At 38.7% G+C, this 27082-nt stretch overlaps 1 long non-coding RNA gene across 7 annotated transcripts; it reads right to left on the bottom strand.

The window, feature by feature from the left end:
• Window positions 1-852: 852 nt before the first annotated feature.
• Window positions 853-26754, bottom strand: LOC146761734 (uncharacterized). Of its 7 annotated transcripts, none has more exons than XR_014943327.1 (4): window positions 26621-26754; window positions 18337-18390; window positions 2910-7219; window positions 853-1143 (listed from the first exon to the last, which is right to left on the bottom strand). It is a non-coding gene; the product is annotated as an uncharacterized LOC146761734 (long non-coding RNA). The 7 variants fall into 7 exon arrangements; XR_014943328.1 differs by having other exon boundaries at window positions 853-1040; XR_014943323.1 differs by lacking the exon at window positions 853-1143 and having other exon boundaries at window positions 2021-7219.
• Between the last annotated feature and the right edge of the window lie 328 nt (window positions 26755-27082).

Genomic DNA, 27082 nt, shown 5'->3' with positions numbered 1-27082 from the left:
TACTTGTCTAATGTCAATGCAACTTCTTTCACTTAGGAAAAGGAACCAATTTGTGTCTGTGCTGTCTACAGTAGCTCAGTATATCGCAAGCCTTAAGTAAATAAGCACAAAATGTTTACTGCAGGAAATGGAGCAATGGTGGAATGAAAGAAACAACACTACAGTTTTCAGTGTAAACAAACAGAAAAGGCATTAAATAGTTGCTGGTTTTCCTAATGTTGCTCATTATGTTTGTCTTCTAAATTCCTTATATATTGGGAGTTCATATAAATATGCTTGAAATATTTTGAAATCTTGCCGTCTGTCCTATTTATATTATAAGCTACACTTTTGGGGTCCCTCAACTCTCAGTTTGGAGTTTTAATTATTATTTTTATTTACCTAAGAAAGCCTATTATTTACTTTAAGGAGTTTCTATATGAAGGTTAGCATCATATTCTGTCAAGTTAACATCTTCTGTCCTGTTCTGGAATTTGGAACATTTATGTCCTAAAGACTGCTGTACCTTCTATCCTGAGGTAATCTATCAATGAGCAGACCCACTGCAGCTGTTGTCTTTGTGGAGCAGAGAGGGTGAAGGGGAAGTTATTTGCATTCTGGAGGATTTTGTCCTGCCTGATTCTACCTGAACTCCTCACATTCAGTATGTGCCATCCCTTGCCACTGACTATCAGCCAGAACAGATGGCAGAAAGCAGATAAGTCTGTTTCAGAATGGATCACACAATAGAAACCAAACAACTCCTGCATGGTCAAAACCCACTGATATTGCTCTGATCTGTGAGCCTGGACAGTCTTCCAGAGGAGAAAGAGGAAAGAAAAAAACAAAACCAAACAAAGGTATGACCATATACTTCCATTTTATTCTCCTGACACATGGTTGGTTCAACATTTAAGTAACAGTCCCAAACAGTTCCATGCTTTGTCACCCAGTGAGTCCCTCTGGGAAACATGGTGACTAGAGACCTCAATGCATGGCAAGACTCCAGGAACAATCATTCCTCAGACACAGCCACTGTGGCTCTTATCCAGAGAGAAAACCTGTGACCAAGTGGTAGAGAGATGATTTTGACACATCTCTGCTATCTAAGAATTCCCTCAGGGCAAGAAATTTCCCAGATGTCTGATTGCTCTCTTTTGAGACCTTTGAGGACAAAAAAGAAAGGGGATGCCACAATTGAGGACATGCCTTCTGAGGGCTTTTTATTCTAAAATGGTCTGTCTCACTTTGTGGGATTAATGATGTGAATGTTAACAGGCGTTGATGTCCAGCCATGCAAAAACTTGCACAGAAAATGGAGAGGAAAATCTTTCCTCTGCAGACAAAGAGAAATAGTTTTATCAGATTAAGATTGCTTCATGAATCAGGAACCGCATATCATGTGAACAAAACCTTTGTCATTAAGTGAACATCTGCTGGTATTGTACTCATGCAGCAATAGGATTCAAGACTGTTACCTTTCAATATATTTTATGGGTTGGCTGTTTTCTTTAAAATCGCAGCTAGCTTAGAACCATCTCTAAGAACAAAGAAATCTGCTTCTCTTTTAGGACATAAGATATTTATCAAAATCTTTATTTAGCCATGCACAGAGAACCCATTACAGGACATCTTAGTTACTAGTTTGACCTTGACTGTTTAAGGAGATTTATAACGATGCCATTGCAGCAAGCAGAGCCTGGCAGAACAAATGCAAGCAGCCAATGCACTAAGATCTCTTGGCCTCTACAAAAGCAACAGAGGAGGGAAAAAAGGTAATAGCAGATGAAAGAAACAAGTCTTAGCAGATCCTATTAACATATAATGGCACTGTATATTAGATGCCAAATAGAGAACTAGTGCTATTTGCTCACCTACTTTATGCCAAATTCTTTCTCTAGTGTAAATGAGTTGTGGGCTGTACTGTAGGGAGTGTGCAAGCTGCATGGCATCTGGCAGCTGAAAATTTGGCATTACTCAAAATGAAAGGTAGTCAAGTAGCTTCTTCCTTTCTTTTGTGACACTGTTTTTTACATCTGTATAAAGTGAATTAACGTACTCACAAAACAGCCATTTTTAGATGCATTTCCTAGCAGAAGTAAATGTTTGTCTAAGGGATCCAAGCAGTGGAAGAAAAAAGCCCTTCAGAAAAGACTTTCTAAAAACAGCAGACGATGTGGAAGGGACATTAAGCTTGACACCAAATAAACTTCGAGATTTAGCTTTTGCACTGAAGACACTCTTGTACTATGCCTGAGTGTAGTTTTCCATTTGGGGTGACTGAGAGGAAGTAAATACAGTTTCTTGCATTTCTTTCTTGCACAGAGGGAGAAGGTTTATAGTACAAAAGTAAAGAAAGAGAGGCATGTTTCACCTACTTTTTGTTTTTAATGATTAATCTTTATCCTTTAGGAGGACAGTTTGTCAAAGTACTGCATGCATCTTCACCTCAAAAAAAATATTACCTTACCATGGCCTGTTTTCCCAGTTCCCTGCATGCTCAGTCAGCTAACAACAGCATATTTCATACCTTCTAAATTAGACTTTAGGTGTTGAGGGCTTTTATAACACGGGAATTATCATTAAGTTGTTAACACCAACTGCTCTTTGCATTCACTGATGAAGATGGCCTGTGTCACATATATATCTTGGAAGAACTGCATGTGAATGAAGGATATGGAAGTAGAAAGGTCAACTGCTTTATAGTTCAGGTCAAAGAGGCATTTCTGTGAATAGGAAGGGCTGGGTTAAAGAAAGTTCACATTCTGATATGGGGGAAGGGGCATAGTATCCCTGAGAGATGCATATAGGCTTAGGAGAATTGTTAGTGAAGAGAGCTTTTCTCTAGGCCTTTTCCTGGTATGGTAGTAGCTACATTAGCCTGAAACTAGGGAAATGGGGACTGTTGAAGTCAAGGGTCTACCACTTACCCGGTCTTTTCAGCAGGACTGGAGATAACATTTCCAAGAAGTCCCTTTCAGATGTGGACTGAAATCTCTGAAACACACTGGCAGTGCAGAGGAATAAATGCATGGCTCATACATTCTTCTTCCTTGCATAGCTCTGTAAACTAAGCCAAGCCACAAATATATTTTTCTTCTTGGCCTGTACAGTTTCATGGCAACAACATTTCAACAAGTCTTAGCAGAGATAAATGATTTCTTTTGCAGTAGAAATTGAAAAGGATTTCTATTGTAAAAAAGATTTTTAAAATGACCCTTAATCAATCTTTTTTTCCTTAACATCCACATAGCACCCCAAGAGGATTATCTCACCAGAATGACAACACCGTGCCCTCATCTTCATGCAGCATTTACTGTATGTCTCTCTTCTTGAGAAATTTCCAAAGTAAAAATAAAAATAATAAAAAAGAAAAGAAAAGAAAAGAAAAGAAAAGAAAAGAAAAGAAAAGAAAAGAAAAGAAAAGAAAAGAAAAGAAAAGAAAAGAAAAGAAAAGAAAAGAAAAGAAAAGAAAAGAAAAGAAAAGAAAAGAAAAGAAAAGAAAAGAAGGCTTTATGACTTGGGCATTCTTCCTCTTTCCTCCTTTAAACTGCACAGATATAAAGAGCACAGTTTTGCTGATATTGTGTTGTAATGAAAATTACATCACAGTCTGTATCTTGTAGGGCCAAGAATCCTGAAAGTTTGAATTCTGCGAAAGAATGACATGAATGACTCCTCTTAGTAACACAGAACAGCCAGAGTTATATTCTGTTTTTGCAGATGAAGATGCAGGAGATTTATTAAATCCACACAATTTCAATAATGTGAGACTTTAGAAGAGATATCCTTATGGAGAGGTGAACTAGAGAGATGCTCACACCCGCAGATGCACACTAGTAGCCCCTACTTCCATTTGCTCTGATGTAAATCCAGAGACTTTCTAGAGAAGTGGAATCCTTTTCCTTTCAAAGACCTAAGCAGTACGTATACATCTCTCCATGGAGGCAAGAGACCAGGAGGCTGGGGCTACTTTTCTACAGACTTCCATAAATTAGCTGAATTTTATTCGGGACAGTGACTACCAGAAAATCACAGGATCCAGCCATACTGTGTAATTTACAACAACAAAGAAATGGATACATTACAAAACTTCTTACCTCATCTCTGAATTTCTCCTTAATTGCCCACGCCCTTAATGTACATCTCAACCAACTTCCCATGAAGTGGAGGAAGGGAAGCTTTTGTGCTGGCTTTTCCACAGGGAATGAAATAACTCAGCAAGCCCAAAAAACAAGTAAGGACGTATCACATAATAAGTACCTATTCGTATATTTCCATAAGAATAACTCATCCTGGTTGATCCAGAATACTTCTTTTGGACGCTAAACATCTAAGCCTCATACAGAATGAAAGAAAATGACAATTAGGGCATAGCAATGAGTAATCATCCTTTTCTCAATCTATAACTAGCTGAAAAATGTGTAGATTTTCTGAATTCAATTTTATTTTGAGCAGAAATTAAGGAAAACCAGAAACTGCTGTTTTTAAGAAAATGAGAAAAATAAGAAGTGACTTGGATTCTTTTGATCAAAGTGCTTCTAAAAGTCTCCCCTTGTGAGCCATGATTAACACTTTTAGTCTTTTTGCATATTTCCCTCAATGTAGTTACAATCAATAATCACTGAATGAAGGAAGCAAATGGCATATTTAAAAAATCAAGGACATCCAGGGCATTTCAAGGTTATTTTTGCTTAATGAAGGAACTGGTTCCAGATAACATAGATTTCAAATAATTTTAGATAGAGTTGGCAGTTCAAAGTCCAATGTTTTCTGCTTTAGGAAATAATACAGGTAAAGGCTTGTCAAGCAGGGAACAGGCTACTTCAGTGAGACACTTTTGGAAGTGACAGAATTAATGTAATTCCATCTCTATTTCAGGCAGTCTCAGGCACACAACAGAGGCCAGGTATTCTCTCACTGATTATCCATTTATTAGGACTTTTAAATAGAAATAGTACCTCAAAATTACCTGGCTATCAGAACAGTTAACATAATTCTGAGTTGTAGGATTGATGTAGCAGAGCATTTTGCCCATAACCACCGCAAAAACATGCATCACACTTTGTATTGTGGCTCTGAATACATAAAGGTAACAAGACACTAAAAACATTATCCTTTCTTGCAGTGCACTCTGTTATGTCATTAATTTCTTAACCTATTTTAAACGTACCCACTCACTACTACTCTGCAATACTTCAGAGAGTTTGTAATTTATATGATGATGTCCTAAAAGCTGACATCAATGGAAAATGCAGCCTCTGCAGATTTAGCCACACGCTGCTCAACAGTTTCTTAGAAAATGTAACTTTTTGGCTAAAAAAGGTTCTTTTCCTTTAGTAGATGGCTGATTTCATACTACACATTTCCTAGAATGTCAGTTTCTAGTCGTGGGGTAAATCCAAAACCCTTAAGAAAAAACTAAAATACAATGGAAGTTATCTAACTCTGGAAACAGATGGAAGATAATGAATAAACATTCTTATTTGGCATATCTGAAGAGTGAGTAAATGGATGAAATGAAAAGTGGGGAATAACCTCTGCTAGCCTGTGTTCAGTCCTGATTTAACCTTTGACTCCAAATATATAAAACCTCCTGTGTTTCCTGCAACTCCAGCAAGTGTCCACAAAGATTCCCCTGCTGACCACACTTCTGCATCACATTCTTTACCAACCTTCAGAAGATTTTTCTTCAGATATCCTCATTCCCCAAACATCCTGCCCCCAGATACTTTTACAGTCATCTACTCTTGTTTTGTCAGGCAGCAGAGTAAATGCATATTGCAGACTTGGTGTTCCTTATTTTAGCTAAGGTTTCCAGTAGGGATAAATGTGCAAACTGGAACACGGTCCCAGGAGATGGCTGTTTGCAGGATGCCATACAGGGCCATACATGGCGTGGATGATTCACCCTGCTGATGCTGGCTGTTTCTCAAACTCTGGGTAAGAAGTGGTAAAGTGGAGTTGTCAGTTATTAAGGATAATATTCTTCTTTTTGAAACAACATTTTGAATCACTCAGTTTCAGATAGTTCTGAATTGCCGAGACACTTTTTTCAAGCTTATTTTCTAAATGAAAGACAATCTTGTATTTAAACAACTATTTTCCTTTCAATATTTTTTCTTTTCATTTTTTTACAAGGACCTGTTTGTTTTCTCTTCCTCTGAAGAGCTGAATAAATACCAACAGTGTCTCTCTTTGTCTGAATACTCGGAGTCATGGCTGGGAAAGTCTTCCTCTCATATGAATGTTTATATACATAGGGACTTGACCTCATTTATGGCCACAGAATTCTTGAGCTGTTGAGAGAAATCTATGCATAACCCTAAACCCACCCACTTTAATAGCTTCAGACCTGTTATTCAGTTACATGGAGGTGAATTCCTATTTGACTAGATTACAAATACCAGCTCCCATTCAAGTTCTCAGCTGCCTGGATTCATGTTACAAGAAGGGCAGTGTAAGTCTGGCCATAATATCTCATGACTGCTGTATGCACTGAAATAATGACAATATGAATCACAAGAATAAAACCTGTATATACAAGCAGCAGAGTTTTCTTGGCAACTGACCCACTAAACTAACAATCACCTCTGGAAGATGTCCAGAAGCTTTGATGTCTTAGCAACAATATAAAACAGCAACATTTGTTTAAGCTATCCTTCCTAAAATGTAGCCATCTACAGTGAAGATTCAAAATGTCAAATCCAGAAATTGGTTCACAAAGATTTTTATCTTATTATTAAAGAACCCAACTATTAGGATACCTCAGCCCTGAACTATGTTGCATAGGTGCATGTGCAGCTTTCAATATACAGTGCATGCAAAGATGTAGGCTGTAGGCATATGATTCCTGCAAGGCCTGGAATTTAATCAGTTGTCATGTATTATCCAGGAGAAAATGATGAGATTACCTAATCTGCCTAGTATGAGTGGAACCCCCTACTCTCACACTGATCTCCAGCCATCCAGCTTCCCCTGGATGTTAGATTCTTCTGCCAGACCTTCTTAAATAGAAAAGTCTCAGTGGTGTCTCTTGCCCATAGCTGGATGTATCTGAGTATTTATGCAACTAGAATGAAATCACTCTCATTCTGCATATGGATAGGTGATTGAACCTTTTCTACTCCCAGACCACTGGAGCAGATGTTATCCTGTGATGGAAAAGAGACTGTTGTTCTCAGCGTGTCTTGCAGAAGCTGTACTCATCTTCTCAGACTTATTAAACATTCACCGGGCCCTAGAAAAAAAGACAAGAAGGAAATGTCACTGTAACTCACTGCTTTCTTATGATTGTCATCAGGGAGAAGAGAGAAATCCCTTTCCACTCTCTCCTCCAGTTTAAATTTTGAAAAGGAGCGCTCTGCTTAACAGGAAAAGTAAGGCTTTCTTTTTTACCCAAGATCCTCAGCCACTTAGTGTTAATCTTGTCTTGTTCTTTCCTGCCTCTGACCTAGTGAAAGTTTAATGATTCCCTGAAAAGTAGAAGTTAAGAGAACTCCACTCCGGGCTATTATAAGATACTGTCTTAGTAAATTTGTTCTGGGCTTTGTTCCTCCTTCAGTGAGTCAATAGCGGTCTGAGGTGCTGCAGCTGCCGCCAACTTGTACATTTTTTTTTGCAAGGCCTTACCTAGTAGGTGTGCACTGAATTTGTTAATTGAGCAAGAGAGATGGAGAGGACTTCATGTGAAAATTTTGCAGGAGTTATAGGGGCTGGCACAGGCTGCCCAGAGAGGTTGTGGGTGCCCTGTCCCTGGAGGTGATCAAATCCAGGTTGGATGGTGCCCTGGGCAGCCTGGTCTAGTATTAAATGCAGCAGTGAGTTGGAATTTCATGATCCTTGAGGTGCTTGCCAACCCAAGCTACTCAATGATTCTATGAACAGGCTTCTGAGAAACTAATATTGTTGAAAAGCAATGCATTCCCAGCATGCTGGAAGGGTAAAACCTCTGGGACTTAGCTACTGAATACAGGAGCAACTATGAATTTGGACAACTCTAAAATAAGGCAAAATGAAATATTACATTTTGATGACTAATGTAGCAGAGTCCCAGTTGATTTCTTGTGTAGTTTCCAGACTGAGAGTCATAAAGTCCTATTCAGAGAAAAGAGCACTGCTGTTGACCATAACTTTTGCTTCAGCATCGCAGTGGTGTACCAGGGAATGCAGACAGTAAGGATGAAGATCCGAGATATCACCTCTCCATAGAATTATCATAGATCACTTTGAGTTGTCATCAACTGCATCTCCAATGTAAGACACACTATGTGGCAGGGCAGACGTGTGGGCTGTCCCTTCCACGCAGTGCGAAGCAGCCTGACACAGTAGGTCTGTGGGCACCACTCAGAACATATCACAGTAACACATCTAAAGAAACACTAACACTTTCAATAACCTCTCCCCAAATGCCTTGAGGAGATTACCTACCAGTTTTTCACTCTGTGTCATGATTGTATTACAGGAGAAACTCTGAAAACAGCACATTGCTTTGATTCTGCTGTCAAAGGAAGAGATGGGATATCTGACAGCGGAAAGCTGCTGGTTAGAGCAGTAGGAGAACAGTCAGCAGAAAGGCAAGAGTGAGCATTTGGACTGGACATCGGGGCTGGAAGTTACTGATTACTCTGACTTTATTGCAACACAGAGATGAGACAGTGAAAGATCTTGGTTTCCACATCAGTCTTCTGCTTGTAACCACAACATTTCCAAGAGGTCCACTTTTCTAGGAGGTTAGGTCAGTGAGAAGTTCGTTAGTCATACCTTCCATCTTTATGTTTTGCAGGCAGATCTGAAAGTTGCATGTCTACAGACAGCTTAGCTACTGACTGAGTATATATGAGTAAAGAGAAGCAATAAACATTTGCCCCCAGAACTACAGTGGTGAGATGATTTGAACTACAGGAAACTCATTGAATCCCTCTACACGCATGGTAATATAAACATGAAGTCTGTACAGCGAGAAAGGAGTTTACACAACAAGAAGTGTATCAAGAATAGATTCTCAGAAGACTTAAGAAGACCATTTAGATCAGTTCTTTGAAGTGAGGGCTGCAAGTTGTCTACACAGACCATTTGTCCACACCATTCTTTAAATTTCTAACATAGTACACTTCACAGATCTTACAGGAGAACGTCTTCAGTACCTTAACAACCAAACAGATCCCTCTCTTATACTCAGTGAGCTCACGCTTGGTGAAATTTAACTTAAATTATGCTTGTTCTTACCTTAACAATCCTGAAGAATGATTTGTAATCATCTTCTTTACAATAATAATTTATAGCTGCAGAATGGAGAAAAGTACTTCCTGTCTTACTGACATCAAGTAGAAGGGGTATCTACCACCTACACCAGTTCCAGCTCTTATAAATGCAACCCAGAGTAAGATTTGCCTGCTTATTTAAAATGCCATAATTTTTACTCAGTGATCTGCATCTCTTTTATTTGTTTGTTTGTTTGTTTGTTTATTGGTTGTCCTCTAACTAAAGGAAAACCAATAGCCATTCAATATTGTAGTTTAAGGAACAAAACAGAAACCACTGTAAGCATGCAGAATAAATACACGTCCTTAATCTTTCTTTCTAGAACAGACTTGTTCCTCCCTTTTAAAGAGTGGACCCTCCTACTGAGATGGAGATTACTCAGCATAAGATAATGCTTTGTCTAATGAAAGACAAAGGATAAACTGTATGATCGCAAAACCTTTATTAAAGCTGAATGAATACTTGGATATTGGAACTTACAAACATCTAAATAAAAATTAATTAATTGATATGAGAGGCATCAATTTTTTGCCCTCTTGCTTTGGGTAAATTTAAGGAAATAGTTCTGATATGTAATCTCACACTAGAGCATTCATAATCTTTTCAAATGGAATCTTGTTAGAGGAATGTTTAGGCCTTCACTTGTTGGAAAGTTTCAGAAATAGCTAGTGTGATTATAAAATTAGTGACTATGAACCTATATATGCTCTGTTTTACAAAAAGAACACACTATAACCAGTAACATCAATATGTTTTAAAACACTAAATGCATTTAAAGCAACAATATGGTAATGTTTGAGAGTGCTGTACTATTTGTATTTTGAGATTAAGAAGTATCCTGTTCCAACTCTGATAATATTCTCAGTGTATGGAAGAATACCTAATTGCTACAAATTAAGACCAGGAAGAGAAGAAAAAAAAAACAAAACCAAACAATGGCAGAATACATATTACATTATGAGAGCTAGTAGTACTTCATAAAGTACTATATGTTAGGTAACATGAGTAAGGGTACAGAGAATGAAGTTCACATTCCTGTTAAAATGTAAATAATATTTCTTCTTCTTCTATCTTTCTCTACTACAGTAAATATTCAGTTGCTGAAATGTTGATATTTTACAGATCATTATATTCTACATTCTCCCATTTTTCTCAATTGAAGAGTTATATTATGATAAAAACACAGAAGAAATTAAATAAAATTCAAGATTATTTTGTAAAAATACAAAATAAGAGGTAAAGAATGGCTCTATGTTAATCTAAATATGTTATATAAACAAAGATGAAGACTGAAAATGTATACTTGTAAAACTGCCTGAATCACTACATTTTCTGGCAGGGGGAAAACAGAAACAGAGAGATGTGAACAAAGTAATTAAAAACACACTGGAAAAAAAGCCCCTTGTTCATTATGTTTGTGTATCTTCATGCATCCTTAGCCATTTTGCCATTGACGCAATAGCCATGCTGTGTTGTTTATGAGGTCATTCTACAGCTAACCAATGAATGTAACATCTTTTAAAACCAAACCCGTTATTCAGATAAAACTCATCTTCTCACTCTCAAAAGTCTTGTGAGAAACTTTAACATAGTTTAGCAGGTCTTCCCTAGCTCACACATGCTGCACATCTAGTAGTGGACAGTCGACTTTAAGAAGATTTATCTTCTGGTGTAATTTTTCTTTGTGAATCTATATACATATTTCCAATTGGTAAAACATCTTAATTTAACCACCCTGCATTACCCATTGCAGTATTGTCTGCTGCTGTAGTGATGTCTTTTCACAGCAAGGAAAAAACAGAATTTAAAATAGAGCTTAGGAGGATCAGAAAAAAAATGTTGCTGTTGTGTGAAAAACGGGCTGTCCTCTGTTGCAGCTCTGCATAACACGTGGAGCTGAATGCTGTCTGAGTCATCCTCTTTAGTTTATCAAACTAAAAATAATTAGAGAAAAATCAGCTGCTGTTAAACATGATACAGGATGTAAAAGAAAAGATAAAAAAGAAAGCTTTTTTTTTTTTTTCTTTTCAAACAGCGTAAGCTGCTGTTCATGAGGATTTGCCTCTTTGCATGTCATATCTCCTCCTTTTCTCACTATTACGAACTTAAACTATGCTTTTCCTCCTTTCCCCTATCTCTTATCTTCAGGGACCCTGCAGCTGTTGTCACACTCACTGGTTGGCCTGGGAGAACACAGGAGTGACTTTGCTGGGTCTTGTCCAGTAGCAGGCTGGTCCTTTCCTGCTCTGGTGCTCACAACAAGGGGAGTTACAAGGGATGGAAAGAAGCCGGTATGTGCTTGGCCTTGTCCCTACTGAGGACAGCAAAAAGTCAGTTAACTTTCTGAGTGCTGGATAATACATCAAGGTTGAGTCCCAACACTATCCGTCATTGACTGTACAAAATCCTCCATAAGTCAAATATTCTTCTTATATAAAGTCCAGTCAATGTATTAGAGGCTGGGTTCACTGTACCCAGAGTAGTCTGTACCACTGTTACTACTGGTCATTTCAGTTCCACCTGCTCTAGACTTGCCATGGTTTTCTACTGCCTTCCTTCAACACCCTCAACATACTAATCCATGTAAATCCACCTGCCACTGGCCATGCAGTGAAAGGGCTCATCACAGGGACCATCAAGTGAGAAAAAATGAAGTGGTTGGATCCAGACCACTTTCATCTGTCCATACCTGTCATTTTGGGTGTGTGCATACCTTTCTTTCCCTTCCACTTTCCCCTACTTCCCCAATGGCCAGAAGTTTAGATATTCCAGCCTGTCCAGGAGAGTCCATACAGAACTCTACAAGGCCCTGGCTTAGGTGGTGGCTTGATCTGAGAGAGGACGGTGGGGGTTGGCAGGTTGACATCTAGACCAGGTCTTCAAAGCCAGGTGGCAAGCTGTACTCTCATTCTGTCTTGTCATAACGACACAGGGGCTGTGAGATATTGTCTCAACTACTTCTAAATACTTTACTCCTTCTTCTGTAAGCTGTGGTACGTCCTTAAGTGAGCACTCAGTCCAGTCTGGCCATAGATCATCATTATTTTTTGTCTTCCCAGTGTTCTCCTGTGTCTGAGTGGAAAGACACTTAAGCTTTCCACTACTGACCAGATCTTAGAAAAACCTTTGTTTGGTTATTTTATACTTCCTGGTATTCTAGAAAGAAGTTAATGGGAGGGGGTGGAAGAGATTGATCTCTTAGAGATTTCCATGCAAACTTAAGTCATGGAGCTTGGATATGGCCTTGGGAGGTATAAAATAGATAAGGGAAAAGGGCAGCTCAGCTGAGACAACACTGCTCATCTGTTGAGTTGACCTTCTTCTGAATATGAATGCTTCAAGCCTTACATCTCGGTGCTTTGTAGTTTGACAACATTTTTTTTCCTGCCACACAATGAATGGTAATGGGCCTGCCTGTTCAATTTCCATTGCAATGCTCTGTCCAGGCATGTTGTACAAGCAGAAGGAACACAACAGTAAGATGCAAGTCTGGGAAATGGAGTAATATTTATTATGAATTGCAAAAAAAAAAAGAGATGGTAGCAATGTCTACAGCATCTGCTGAGTTGACCACTCATAAATAAAGTGAATTCATTCATTTCAGCCTTCTTCTTGTTTTACTCTAAAAGAGGACCTGGACCCATAGTCCAGAGGCTCTGTACCATTAAGATGCCCAAAGATGAAATAATAAAAAGATCTGATTTTAAATTTTAAATAAAAGGCCTTGATTTTAAATTTTAAAAGAAATGGGAAGAGAGTGCAAGCTAATCTATGTAGTGCGAAGTCACTGTAAGTCTCAAGTGTTTTACATAATTGAGTTGTGTCAATGACGACAAGAAGTAAAGTGGTAGACAGGGAGGGTAGCTGTTTTCTGACTGATTCCTTGTGACTATTCACATGATTAATTCTGACTTAAAGTCATATCATTGTCCAGGAAAGCAAACAACAAAGCTTCCTTCTGAGAGCCCTTTCTTTTTCAGTATAAGTAATAATGAAGAAGTGGTCCCTTACAATCCATGCAGAGGTAGTTTCCCACTGTAAGTCAGCCCATACCTGCATATAGTTAACCTGAACTGCTGCTGACTGTATATATAATTTAGTGATGGATAGAATGCTGTAATGCAGTATTGTGCATGAGGAATTTGAGATACATAATTACCAGAACTGTAGCTGGACATCAACAAAAATACTCAGGCACAGCACATATGAAGAATCAAGCATAGTACTTCATCACAATCACACAATTTCCTGTAGTTCCTCTGGTAGAGGAAACAGCCGGTATCATACAAGACAGGGCAGGCTGAAAGGAAAGTGCTTTGTTGATAAACTCAAATATTTGGATTCAGAATGTGAGAGCTTAATATTGAAACATGCCGCAGATTATCTATCAGTGACCTATTTTACCTTCAGATATCAATTTTATGGGAAAGGACATACTGTCTGTGGGTAAAACACCCTGTTGAGCAACTAAGGCCCAGTGACCCAAGACTATGCTCCCACCAGAGAAGATGAGGGATTGGAGGGGCTCTCGCATCTGTGCTCCTTTTCTCTATAACACAGGAGTGCACTCTGGGATAATGTTTGTACTATGCATTTGAGGAAAGCTCTGGAAATGAAATAAGACTTAAATACAGCCTTTAAACTCATTTTTTTTTCCCCTGCTACATCAGTACAGAGCAGACCAGTCAGTCACTCTCACTGAGCAGCAGAATGTTTACAGTACATGCATCTGTTTAAGTCTCCAGCTTAGTGCAAAAGGGTCCTAATGCTGACAGAAAGCTTACAAAAGATCTACAGGTTTGCACTTTTTTTTCTTTTTTTTCTTTTTTTTTTCTTTCTTTCTTTTTTTTTTTTCTTTGCAAATTGCCCAATTCAAATCATGTGCTGTAAAGTGAACAGTTCTCCCACACATAATGCTGACTCACACACCAAAGATTACTGAGGTGTTGCTTCCCTAGAGGATTAATCAGTTACTCTGGGGAAACTGTAGCGTGTTTGTTCCTCCCTCTTCATGACCATTCATGAAATCTGCTGAACATTTCGCTGCTGCAGGCATTATCTCTGATCTGTGTTCTGACAGGATAATATTTCTTCATTTCTGGTTTAATTTTTGGAGCTTCAGAAATGCAAATGGCCTGAGAAACCTAATGAGCTTTGTATCTTTCCAAAATTTTCAGACAAAAGGCTTTGGTGAGAAAACTACTGCAGATTGTTTTTAATTTGCTTTAGACCAGACTGACTGTTGTGTTTCCAGTGCACAAGTTTAAGCAACAAGAAGGCAGCAGTGAGAACAGTTATTCATGCTATATACATATCAGTTATATGATGTTATATACATACCGAGCATATAAGTCGTGCTAGCACTATTATTCAGCATGAAATGAGTTTGGCATAGATGCTTGCTCATATTAAGGTTTTGAAGAATTCATACTTTTCTTAATTGCAAAGTGATTCCAGTATTCTAAATAATTCTCTGTGCTCCTTCTTGCTCACTGTTCAAATCCATCCAATTCCCACTGTCCTCTGCGCTCAAACAACTGCTGTGGACACTGTCTGGCCTTTTCCCTCTTGCTGGTATCCAGCCTGCCTGTTCCTCTGTCCCAAAAGACCTTGTTGTGTTTGTAGGAACCTGAATGTCAGACAAGGTTGTAACCTGAGCTACCGCCCTTGCTGGCTCCAGGCTGCACACTGACTCCTAGAGCGAGCCCAGGAATATGGCAAACCCGGATGAAGATTTAGTTCACCTTAGGCCCTATTTCAGCCAAACAGCAAGGCACAGGTTTAATTTTAACTGCGATTGTAGTGCAGTCAGCTGTGTCCTTAGAGTTAATAGATGTATAATTAAGTTCCATGAGGATCAGACCTCAGCGAGCATGCCCTCACTGGCATGCAACGTTACGTGTGCAGGTAATTGAAAATCCTTTTGAAACTTCAGTGTTATTTCTGTTCTGCACAGTTCTACTTTCCTTCTTTCTGTCATATATTTATAGAAAATCTATCAACTTATGCCATCAACTCATTTTTGCAGCTTATTTCTTAATATCTTACCTCAAAATACATAAGTACCAGTAATTTTCTTATGATATTAAGGCCATAAATAAAAAAATGTGCCGTCATTTTTGTACAAATCTTATTTTTATTGGGATGTCACTTTTAATTTAAGACAATTATTTTCTGCAGAACATTTCTCTGTACTGTCCCAAAAGTACATCTCTTTGTGAAGGGGATGTAAAAAGACAGTAATCCACAGAGCTGAGAGGGAAGTGCTGCCGCTTCAGATGCTTTCCAATTCCCTCTAGAAGACAACGAAATACTTTTTAAAGATTGCAGGCCACAATACTGAAGTCAGGAAGCCTTTGTCATTCATATTAGCTGGGACTGTAAAACGTACTTACTGCTCAGATGGATTTGCATCCTTCCCTATTCTTTATGCTACATAGTATGGGTCCTTTTCATGAAAAGAATCTACTATTTCTTCTTTGATCTGTTATAGTATTTCTGAAGGTACACAGGACAGATATTTTCCAATTATGTCTGGGATATTACTCCAGCATCATGGAAGCAAACGCATAAAGAGGCACTGAGAGCAACTGAAGTGAACTCTGCCCTCCTCTGCTGCTTTATGCCAGGATGCACAGACTGGCTTTGTCCCATTCTTTCCCCTCAGTGCCCTCCCGCTCCCATTGTTGCTATCCTTATGTCATGGTAAGTATTTCAGAGGATTGCTTTACAGTTGACCAGGCTAGAAAGTCATCCTTGAACTCTCATAGCCTATGGAGTGGTTGTTTTTTCTTTTTTTTTGATGCATTAAATTACAGGGAGAACCTGGCATTTTGGTTTAAAAAGAAGCTATATTTTGATTGTTCCTAGCACACTTAAATTCTGTCATAGCTATCATTTTCCTCTGCTGACTTAAACCACTTGCTAGATCTCAGCTCAGAGTTCAGCTGAATCTTGTCTGTGTAAACTTGACTGTATCTTGAACATTGAGATTTTTTATCTTTTGTCCATCTCTAATGGTAGTGCAGTGTCAGCTGTCTTCACCCTGTAGCTGCTGGGTGAGGTCTTGGCTCTGTGAGGTCAGTGGGGACTTTGCCATGGAATTCAGTGGGGTTAAGGTTTCACTCAACATATTTTTTGTACTCTGCCTGTTTTGTTCTAAGCTAAAAACAGTCATTAAAAAGCTTTCAGATTTAGTTCTTGTATGAAATACTCTCCTTTGCCAGAGAAAAATAAATAGGTGTTTTTAAGCTATGAAGTGTGGTGCGTTCCACCCATTTGAACCGCAAAGAATAAAATACTGGAAAAAAATCTGAATTTTATTAAAATTTAATGTTAGTTATAAGGCTAATTTTCCAAATAATAAATATGTTATCACTGTAGAGGTAAACAGGATACTTTTAGAACAGTATGAAATGTAAGTACTGATTTTCTGAAGCACTCTCTGAAGCATGACATTATATTACCTCTAAAAATCTGAATATCAGGCAACTGTCCAGTCTTTGTACTAGTTCATTTTTCTTGAGAAAACTTCAGATTTAGAAAAAAATACCTCTTTATTACTTTACCTTGTCCAGTGTTTAGAAATGAAATCAAATTGGCACTTCCTCTTGATATGATCATTGTGAGCAGAACTAGGTAGTAGTAATCATGCCCCTGTACTTGGCATTGGTGAGGCCTCACCTTGAGTACTGTGTTCAGTTTTGGGCACCTCAGTACAGAAAGGACACGGAGGTGCTGGAGCAGATCCAAAACAGTGCAACAAGGCTTGTGGAGAATATGCCTTATGAGGAAAGAGTGAAGGAACTGGGGCTGTTTAGTCTGGGGAAGAGGAGGCTGAGGGGAGACCTTACTGCTCTCTTCCAGTATCTGAAAGGTGCTTACAGCAAGAGTGGGGCTGGTTTCTTTTCACTGCATATAGATGACAGGACGAGGGGAAATCTCAAGTTGTGCCAGGTAAGTTTAGGATGGACATCAGGAAAAACATCTTTACAGAAAGGGTTGTTAAGCACTGGCATAGGCTGCCCAGGGAGGTGGTTGAGTCACCATCCCTGGATGTGTTTAAAGACCATTTAGATGTGGTGCTCAGGGACATGATTTAGCGGAGGGTTATTAGTTAAGGTAGTATGGTTAGGTTGTGGTTGGGCTCCATGATTTTGAAGGTCTTTTCCAACCTGAGCAATTCTGTGATTCTATTCTATGATTCTCTGTCTGGAATTAAGAAATTAGCTGGGCTTGCCCAGGGTACAAGGCCTAGAACACCATGTAGCAAGCAAAGCAAACATTCAGAAATGCAGCTTTCAGAAAACCTGATAAAAATTGTGCAGAAACCCATGAAAATACAGATGAGAAAACAGTGAGTGTACACGTGGGCTTTGGTTTAAAAAAAAACAACCAACAAACCACATCTGAATGGTCTTGTGTGGAGAGCTGGATGTTGAGCTATTGGAGCAATACCTCTTGGGAAAAAAGTTCCTCTCTTGTTCAAAAAGCAAAAACAGCATCACATGCAGAGCAGAGGGAAGGAAGAACCCTGCACCTGTGCACCTTCCCTGCTGCAGAGTGGGCTCTGGCAATGATCCAGGTGGGAAGGGGTCCATCTCACATGCCTGCTCCCATGGCTCATCCCCATCTGAGAAGGGATGATCCAAACTGATTACTGAATGCCTCAGGAAAAGTAATGTTACTCACTTTCTGTACTTTAAAGCAGAGCCTACAGAATCTAGAAAGGGATGGTGACAGGCAAATAAGGATTTCATTCAAGAGGACAAAGCAACAGATGAATGTGTCTTGAGACATATGTAAGTGTCTTTACCATTCAGCTTCTTAAGGGATAGCTGCAACACTGTGGGAAAGAAGCATGAGTCTGTCCTGTGTTGTATACTAACCTATTTGTGTAAGTTTACAATTCACTTTATTATTATTATTTATTTTACATTAGATTTCATTTTGAAAAATACAGTGTTGGCTTTCTTTTTTTTCCCCTTCTGAGAAGTAGGATTTTTTTTCTCAGGTCTTCTCTTGGTTTCTTATTTCAAGTCAATAATACGGTGACATTAGCATTTTATCTAGTGACACAAGAGATGCACTTACCTGCCAGACAAAAGTGATTAGTGTGTAGGCTGATACAGGTAAAAGACATTTAAGCTGCAAGAAGACAGATAAGTGAAATAAAACTTAAAAAAATCAAGAATTTTCAGCATAGTCTATGCTACAAACCTGGAAATTTGTAAAAAAAAAAAAATAAAAAAAAAATCAATATACAAATAATTTGGGCTTGCTGCATTAGCTGTACAAACAATATTCTTATGGCACTGATGCTGTGATAACTACTCATGCATAAAGCAAGTGAACTGTAAGTATCCAGTATCTGTCATTGTATTCCCTTCCTCAAGTGTTTCCTAAATGTTGACTTTTACAACCCTTTTTTTTTTCCATTTCATGTTCTACAAATTGAAAGGTCTTGCCTTTGACAGTCTGCACCTGACCCTTGATGTATTTTGGCAGCCTGAAAAATAGGTGAACACACTGAGAGTGCAGAGAGACAGGCAAAAGTGTATAACATGAGAACTGGGTATGCAAATACCAACCTGGTTTCTCGGTTTCTTCATGTAGCGCCTGAATTTGACACCTATGAGTGTCAGCTGTGGATGATTAGGCTCCTTTTTCTTTTTAATGACTTAAAAAGTTAGAAAAAGCTTAGAGGCAGAATGTATTCACCCCTGGTTAGAAGAAGCATTCTGCGTATTCATTTTTCATAGAACTCCCCCAAAAAGCTGATTTTTTTTGTTCTGCACTCTTATGTCACCATCACCACCCAGTGTCCAAACACCTTTGAATATATGCCATAACTATAAGAGGCTGTGGGGTCCATGCTTCTGGTTAAGATCCGAGTCCTATTATTTGTGATCTTTTCCTCATTAACTTACTGTGTTTTTTTCTCCAAGCTTCTTCCACTTTCTGCAATTTCTTCCTCACTGTTAGGGTTTTCTTAGTAGCCACGGGAGCACTCAGAAATACATGTGAGACTGATGGTTTTCTTTCACAGCCGTTCTGACCCCTTCCCCTCAGCCCTCCCTTTCTCTACTAATACTTTCTAATTTCACCTCCCCACACACATTTCCTGTATGTTTTTTATTGTTGTTTTTGTTCTTGTGTATGTAACCAATTGCAAAAATGCATTTGACATCTTGGTCTCAGGTGGACACGTTTGTGGCCATTTCTGTTTCTTTCTGCTACAGAGCTATGTGAAAGTAGCTGAGAAAATTTTGTTTCCTGCTTTCACATGTTATATGCTTAAGGTCAAGTGGGTTTGGCACTTCTAAGGAGCAGAGGTATTATAAATAAAACTCTTGAAGAGGGGAGAGGGGTGCTTTTTATGGCATTGAGACTGGGCTAATTACAGACTTTGAAGATTAAGATGAAGGTTCTGAGTAGAAGAACCACCCATCAGAAAAGCTTCATTTCCTCTGGGTACGTGTTGGATCACTCATCAAAGCTGCTGGGAGTTGCCTCAAAGTTTTGTAGAGATAACAGTCCCAGTGGCATGAAGCCTACATATTTATAATGCAAAATAAGTTTTCTAGCCCTGTACTTATTATGAATGCTCTTTAGGAAATCAGACTAAGAATACCAGCAGATGGATAACACTGCAGCCCTACAAGCTGAATTCTCCATTCAAAATACACTAATATGAAAGCTGATCCTCATCTGCCCTGGTAGATATTTTGGTTTAGGTCTGTAATGCTGAAGTGTTGCTGCTGACTCAGCTGTGGAGGAGTAAGACTCACAGACAGCACAGGTACCTGCAGAACAGGTTAGTGGTTCTGTGCTCTGCTGAGGGCTGTGTAGATGGAGAGTTAGCTGTGGTGCTGAACAACATAAGATTTGCTCAGTCTATAAGGAGTCAGAACTTGATAACTGGGTAAATGCAATATCAGTGTTTTAATGAGTTGGGCTATATAAAAAGTAGAATAATTAAAACACGTAGCTCACCTAACCAAAGCAAAACTGGGATCTCAAAAGAGTCTTAGGAACATTTTAAATTGAGCTGAAACTAACATTTAAAATATTACATCACAAACTGATGAGCCAGTCTCATGGCTAAAAAAGAATATTTCAGAGGCATCTTCAGCAATGTGGCAATAGCAAGATTTGCTGTTAAAGTATCCTGGGAACCTTTCTTGGCTGGTCAGCACTGTAACACAACCTTCCTCATGTTAGCATAACCCCAGCTGAGAATAATTCCTAGGAAAATTGTTTGTGTGATTGCTGTTCCAGTCTGTATGTTTTTATTCCAGCTAATAATCACTGACTCTGTTCAGTAACGATTTGCCTCAGTTTGGAATTCCTATAAACAAATTTCAACTTAAATTCAAAACTGGAATTTAGTAAGCAAAAAAGAAAAGCCTTTTATCTTTCTTTCCTAGTAATATTCAGAACAGCACCATTTGTTGCACTGAGTGCAGTAGTAGAACTCAGAAAACAGGATCCAGTCACCGCAGCCTCTTGCCAAGATCCATATCTGTGTTTTATAGACAAACTAAAGGCAAGCTGAAACTGAGGAATATTTTCCAATAGCTTCATAGCTCAAGACATAAGTTATCATTCTTGCATTCTGTACATGAATATTTCTCATCCTTTAAGATTTTGTTACCAGCCAGCAAACCAGCCAGGCTTGGAAGTTCACCTCAGTGTGACAAATGTCCACAAGATTTGGAGTAGTTTTAGATATTTGTTTGCCTGAACAAATGCAATACGCATCTAAAGTGGCACAGCTGGAAATTCATCAAAAACCTCAGGTGCCTTCCTCATCCTATGTTGGGGTAAGATAAGTGGCCTGCAGCTCCTTCTGGGCTTTTTCTGACCTCAAACTCTGGCTCAGCAAAAAAGAGAATCAGCACCTGCTGTCTGTGCTAGGCAATCAGTCACACTCTTAAGAGCTGGAGATTCACTGACTGTTTCATTACTGGTGATGGAAAATGATACATGTTTCTTTAGCTGAAGGCTTTTTCTTCCCAATACTGGAGAAAAGTGGAACTTCACTAACATCCAAGTGTTCATTATGGGTTTTCTTTTTTTTCCCCAGAGCACAGGCAGGCAGTAATCACAGGTTCTTGTGTCCAGATGAAAGGAAACTGAAAAAGTCTTTCTCCACTGCAGCTGTCCTGTGTGTTGAATGTATGTAACGCAGGAATTCTTGCTGCAGGAGCCCTACTAGTTTTGTGCAAGCCTCAGTGAGGTTTCTGCTAAACTTTCCAGAGATCACAAGTACTGTTCCTGAGACTTTGATAGCCTGATCCTTTCTGCTCCCCTTCCTTCATCTCTGCTTAGCCTTTTGCAGGATGCCCAGGAGACTCATGGATTTTGTGGAACTGGGTTGGATTTTGGCAACATTGCTGCTGACAGTTACCCTTTGAGACTGAGATACCACATTTTTAAAATGAAATGAAGTATTCCTATCCTTCCCACTCATATCCTACCAACCAGGGAAGCAACACAGCAGCTATGAGTAAATCTGAATAGAAGCCAGTTTTATACAGAACACCAAGGGTTAGATTGTCCTTGCATTCAGGTAAAATATCTTCCCCTCCCCCGCTGATTATTGACAGAGTGTATAGTAATTCCTCTGCTGAACTGGATCCAGATTCTGCTCTCTGATGTGGAAAGAGGTGGTAGAAGAAGGAGAAAGATTTTCTCAGCAGAACTGCAGGCTGTCTAGCTATACAGAATGTAATGAGGCAGCACAGCATCCCATGTGGCACTTCTGTGTGCCTGGAGCTACAAGAGGCATTTCTGTCCCTTGGCCCTGATGCCATTCCAAGAGGAGCTAGTGTCACAACAGCACATGCATGTTTCAGAGCATTAGCTTGAAAGTTACATAACCTAAGTATATACTGGAGATATGACTGCTGTATTAGCTGTGACTGTTACTCTACATTCCAGCGTAGGCTGACATTAGGAAATGATAATTGGATTGTTTTGCTGAAATATAGGCAAGAAATTGAGAACCAACAGTTATGTGCTGTAAGTAAACATAAAAAATGCAAGCAAAATAATAATAAAAAAATAATAATATGCTGATTCAAAATGGATATGTATGGAAAAAAATATAACCAAAGATTAGCTTCATTCCTGGAAAAAGGGCAGGGAAGATACCAGTGTTTTCCCCATGAAGAAAAAACAGACAGAAACTGTAGACAGTTCAACTAAGAAAAGGCCAAATCATGTGGATATTCATTTTTTATTGTCTTGAATAACTACTGCTTAATAATTACTGTGCTGCACAGATCAAAATGATAGAAAAATGTCAAGCTTCCTTGGGAGATCAGATAAACTTCTAGCTCTGCAATGGTGGAAAGCTGTGCAGACTCCTCAAAAGCTGTCATTTAGCACACACTTGGGGATTATAAATGCATAAAACCAGCGGGTCTAATAATGAAACTAATGAGGCTAAGGATTCATACTGTTTGTAATGCAACCATGCCCAAAGCTTAGTCAGTGATGGGAAGACAATGAATTCACTGTAGGGGTAAATTAAACATCTTTCATGGGAAAAGCAATGTAACTAAGCTTGTTCAGATGTAGGACATATTTCATATGCTGCTTTTACACTCAAACAGAAGTTCTGTGTATTCTAACATTAACGAAAACAGCGATATGCAGGACCAGTGCACACTTTGGTTTGTGCTATGAGAACATATTATGTAATCACTAATAAGGTTCATTTTTACTGCCAAAAGACTATGATGAGATATTTGTGTACACTTTCAGGAACATAGGTGTGGAAACATGTTGGTCCTTCTATATCTATCTATCTATTTATTTTCATTTTCATTTATTTCTCTTTTCAAGGGGGTGGTTCAGTTCTGGTAGAGGCTGCCTATGAAATCTGTGGTTGCCCTAGGGCTAGCAGCAGACCTTCTTTCCATGGGTGATTGGGTTAGTTGATCTCAGGCTGTCCCTTCCAACATATATTTCTATGAGTCTAGGAATCGGCTTCATAAAGGCAATGGATTTGCTTTGTGATTTTCTGAATAAAGGGAGTTTCATTCATGTAAAACAATAAAGAACTAAGTTTGCCATTTTTAAACATTCTTCAAACCTTAGCACTACAGGAATGTATTCTCGCACTGTATCTCTTTATGTATGCACTTCATGTATGGACATATATATATGTATATATATATATACACGTAAATGCATATATACACAGATATGTGTGTATACATGCATAAATGTAAGTTTGCATGCTTAAAGTAAGGCTGAAAGATGTTTCGCAAGCCATAGAATACTTGTAAAAATGGTATTATGTAAGCTAAAGGCAAAAGCATTCACTACGTGAGTCACATGCTAGAACTTGGAAAGCAGGAACTATTCTGAATTCTTTTCTTGTACTAGGTCTGCATCAGATTTCTACTTGACACAGCACTACACCTCCAGTGGCCTTGTTTGACAGAGATATGGCATGAGTAATTTAGTTGCTATCTGATGGAAAACAGCATGGAGATGTAGGCCCTGTTTTGAATGCTTTCTGGGATAGGCTAGGGTAAAGAAGGATACTACTTCATACAGGGCCTTGAAGAGTCATCATTATCAACAAAATTTAAAAGATACTGAAAATCTATTGTGGCATCTGTAGGAAGCTGTAGAGAGAGTTTCACCCATGTAGTGATTAGAATCAAAGGATTATTCAGGTTTTCAAAGGCTATGGAAGTCATTGAAGCCAACCTCCTGCTCCATGTGGGTTTAAATCTGAAGTTAGATCAGGTGTTCTAGAGTTGTGTCTGGTTATAATCCACAGCTGCCTGTTTCAGTGCCTCACAACTCTTTGAGGGATTTATTTTCCATGCATTAAATCATAATTTTCCTTGCTGCAGCATGAGAACCCTACCTCTCCTTCTTTCCTTTGTAACTCTGAGAAGTGTTTGATTATCTTTTCTACAATTCTCCACTAATAATTTAAGACATTTAGATCTCCCCTTACCCTCCTCTTCTCCATTGTAAACAAATTCAGGTCTCTTAATTTCTCCTGTATGCATTTTCACCAGCCCCCTATCCTTAGTGGATATCTGTTGAACTGTTTGCAGTCTGTCCATATCTCTGCTGTACTGGGGAACCCCAAACTCCATACAGTATTTCTTAATGTAACCTTATTAGTGCTGAAGGGATGAAATTTAATTAACTATACAGATGAAATAACGGCACTGAAAATTGCCATGTAAATCTTCAACTGGGATGAAGGTGTAAGAGCTGTTCACAGTTTCCAGTAGTGGGTCTGCATGATAGTTTTCTGAGAATCTGTTTAAGAAAGAAGTATGAGAGAGATCAGCATCAAAATAATATGAGGGTCATTATTATAACAGAGACTCTTATTTCTTTTTTGTCTCTATGTACTAAGCTATTTTTGTTCTTTGCGAGACAACAATTTCATACCTTGGTGATTTTGAACAAAGTACTACTTAAAACTGAAATGTCAGCTTGACTGGAAAAAGGATCCAAAAGTCACGAAAAGGAAAATTCTGTGACAGATTTTTTTTTTTTTTTTTTCAGTCTTGCTATCAACTATTATGATTCTCTTTTTTGAAATTTAGATAATTCTGTAGTATTTGCAAAAGGTGCATGGGGGACATGCAGAAGATTTCAAGAGAGAAATCTTCTTCTAACATCTTATGAGTACTGCCTGGGTGTTTTGGTGTTGATTTTTCTTTGGTGTAACTCTCTATACAATTATTAATTGTATGACTAATGACTAATTCCATGTTGTAAACCTCACTGATGTATTTCTAATCTTTCAGTCACTGGCGTAACAGGTACTATTATTATGGCATGGAAATATGCAAGCCTACTCAGCTTTGATAAGTACACGGACAATTGACCTAAAATAAGTTGCAATGCAAAGTGAAGTTTTACTTTTTCAAGTATTAATTCTTCTCTCAAATATACACCCACAAACATCAATACACAAATAACTGCTAACTGTAAATTCAAAACAGCAAGTCAACTTCTTAATTAAAAGTTATTCTAACGCCAACTCAGCATTCCTCCCTTAATCCTGTTCTCACTAAGACAATGCTGCTATTGATTCTGATTTGACTGTTAGATAGGAGTCTGTTGCCACTAAGCCTGCATTTGAACATGTACATATTCCACAATGTTGCCTTGGAATATTTTGGAGTCCTGCATCAATAGAAAACTGAATTCCTCCTTCATGAAACTGTATTTGTGAGGTAGTGTTCCCTGTGGGTCAGGCCAAGTGAATAATAACCAGTAAAGCTATTGGGAGCAAGGAACTTCCTGCTTTCTAGCACAGCTATTCTCAGGAACACAGCTGTGATCTGTACACTCCCCAGAGAGAAGAGGCCAATGCAAGGTAGAAAGAAAAGGGATATGATGACAGTATCTCTTTGAGGTTTGTCTTTTTCTGTCCTGTTCCAGAAGATTATTGTCACAGGAAATGGAGTAGTCTCTGCAATCAGAAAGATAGGCAGACACCAATACGACTGCCCTGCAATGAGAACAACTCCTGATGGTCTGAGGTCAGCCATAGCTGAGCCCTTCTAACCTCCTCATTTTTGTAATTGTCCTAAGAAGAACAGCACTGATACTGAACCTATGTCATTTTCCCCTCTCTGTCCAATAAAAAATTCAGTACACACAAGTATGAGAAATAAATAATCCTCAGCATATTTGCTATGTATTTTGATAGGTTCTATATGATTAAGAACATTATCTGGAAAGCCAGCTGTCTCCTTTACTCCTACTCCTCCCTGTTAATGATAAGTCCCTTACTCAAATGGATGACATGTTGAACCTCGTTGCACTGACGCTTTGGACTTTATCGGCTGGTTCTTATCTCTTCTGCCATGCAAAATACGTAAATGAAAACCCCAACTTCTGCACGTTAGCAGCAAGAAAAAAAAAAAAAAAAGAGAGAAGAAGCACGTCTATTCCTTCTGATTCCTTCTGCTTCTACAAGCAGAAGACCTGAATGCTAATGAAAGAGTACAGTTCCTAATATCAGAGGAGAATATCAATAGGGAGCATGAGTCCTCCTTCAACAGTAAGAAATATATTGTAGCTGCTGCATCTTTCTCAGTACACATGGTGCAGAATGTTTCCTGTATCAGTCAGTGCTATGCATCCAGAAACAAACTGCTGCTCTTATTGCTGTTGCCACATCTAGCAACTCAAGTAATGAGTAGCTTATATCATGGCAGGCACTTCACGATAGAGAACAGTCTGCCTCAGACTTTGAGTTATGCCAATCAAATACACACACATACATATGCACACACACACACACACACACATTAAAAAATAATAATAATAAAAAAGATTTGGCAAGAGGAAAACCAGTTCATGAAGAACACAAGACCTGTATGAAACACAGGATGGCACAGCTTGTGGGGTCAAAATCCTTCTGGATGGTCTCCTTCTCCTGCTGCTTCAACATACATGACCACATGGTGAATTCATGCAGAGATGCATCATTTCCAAAGGATGCCTGGGTCTCAGTGAAACGCAGCTCAAATCTATCACGCTGCCCTGGCCTGTTCCTCACAGGTGACAGCCTGTTAGCCAGCAACATTCATTGCCAGTGGACTATTTCTGATCAGGTGTTTGTGGAGGAAAGTTTTAACTGCAAGGGCAAATAGAAACCAGCATGTTTGTGTATCTCTCTCACTTACATCTGGTGTGTGTGACCTTTCTTATCACCTGAATAATAAAATTAGTAGGATAATCAATCTTTTGATGGATAATGAATACAAGAAAAATAATTACATGGTTATGCTTTTATTTCATGTTAATTATTAAGTGTTTATGCCCATTAACTATT

The sequence above is a fragment of the Coturnix japonica genome, chromosome 2 (genome assembly GCF_054131305.1).
Source record: "Coturnix japonica strain WE chromosome 2, WE-NBRP24, whole genome shotgun sequence".
In the NCBI taxonomy this organism is placed as follows: domain Eukaryota; kingdom Metazoa; phylum Chordata; class Aves; order Galliformes; family Phasianidae; genus Coturnix; species Coturnix japonica.
Note: the sequence above shows the minus strand (reverse complement) of the source record. Positions and strands in the feature narration are given on the sequence as shown.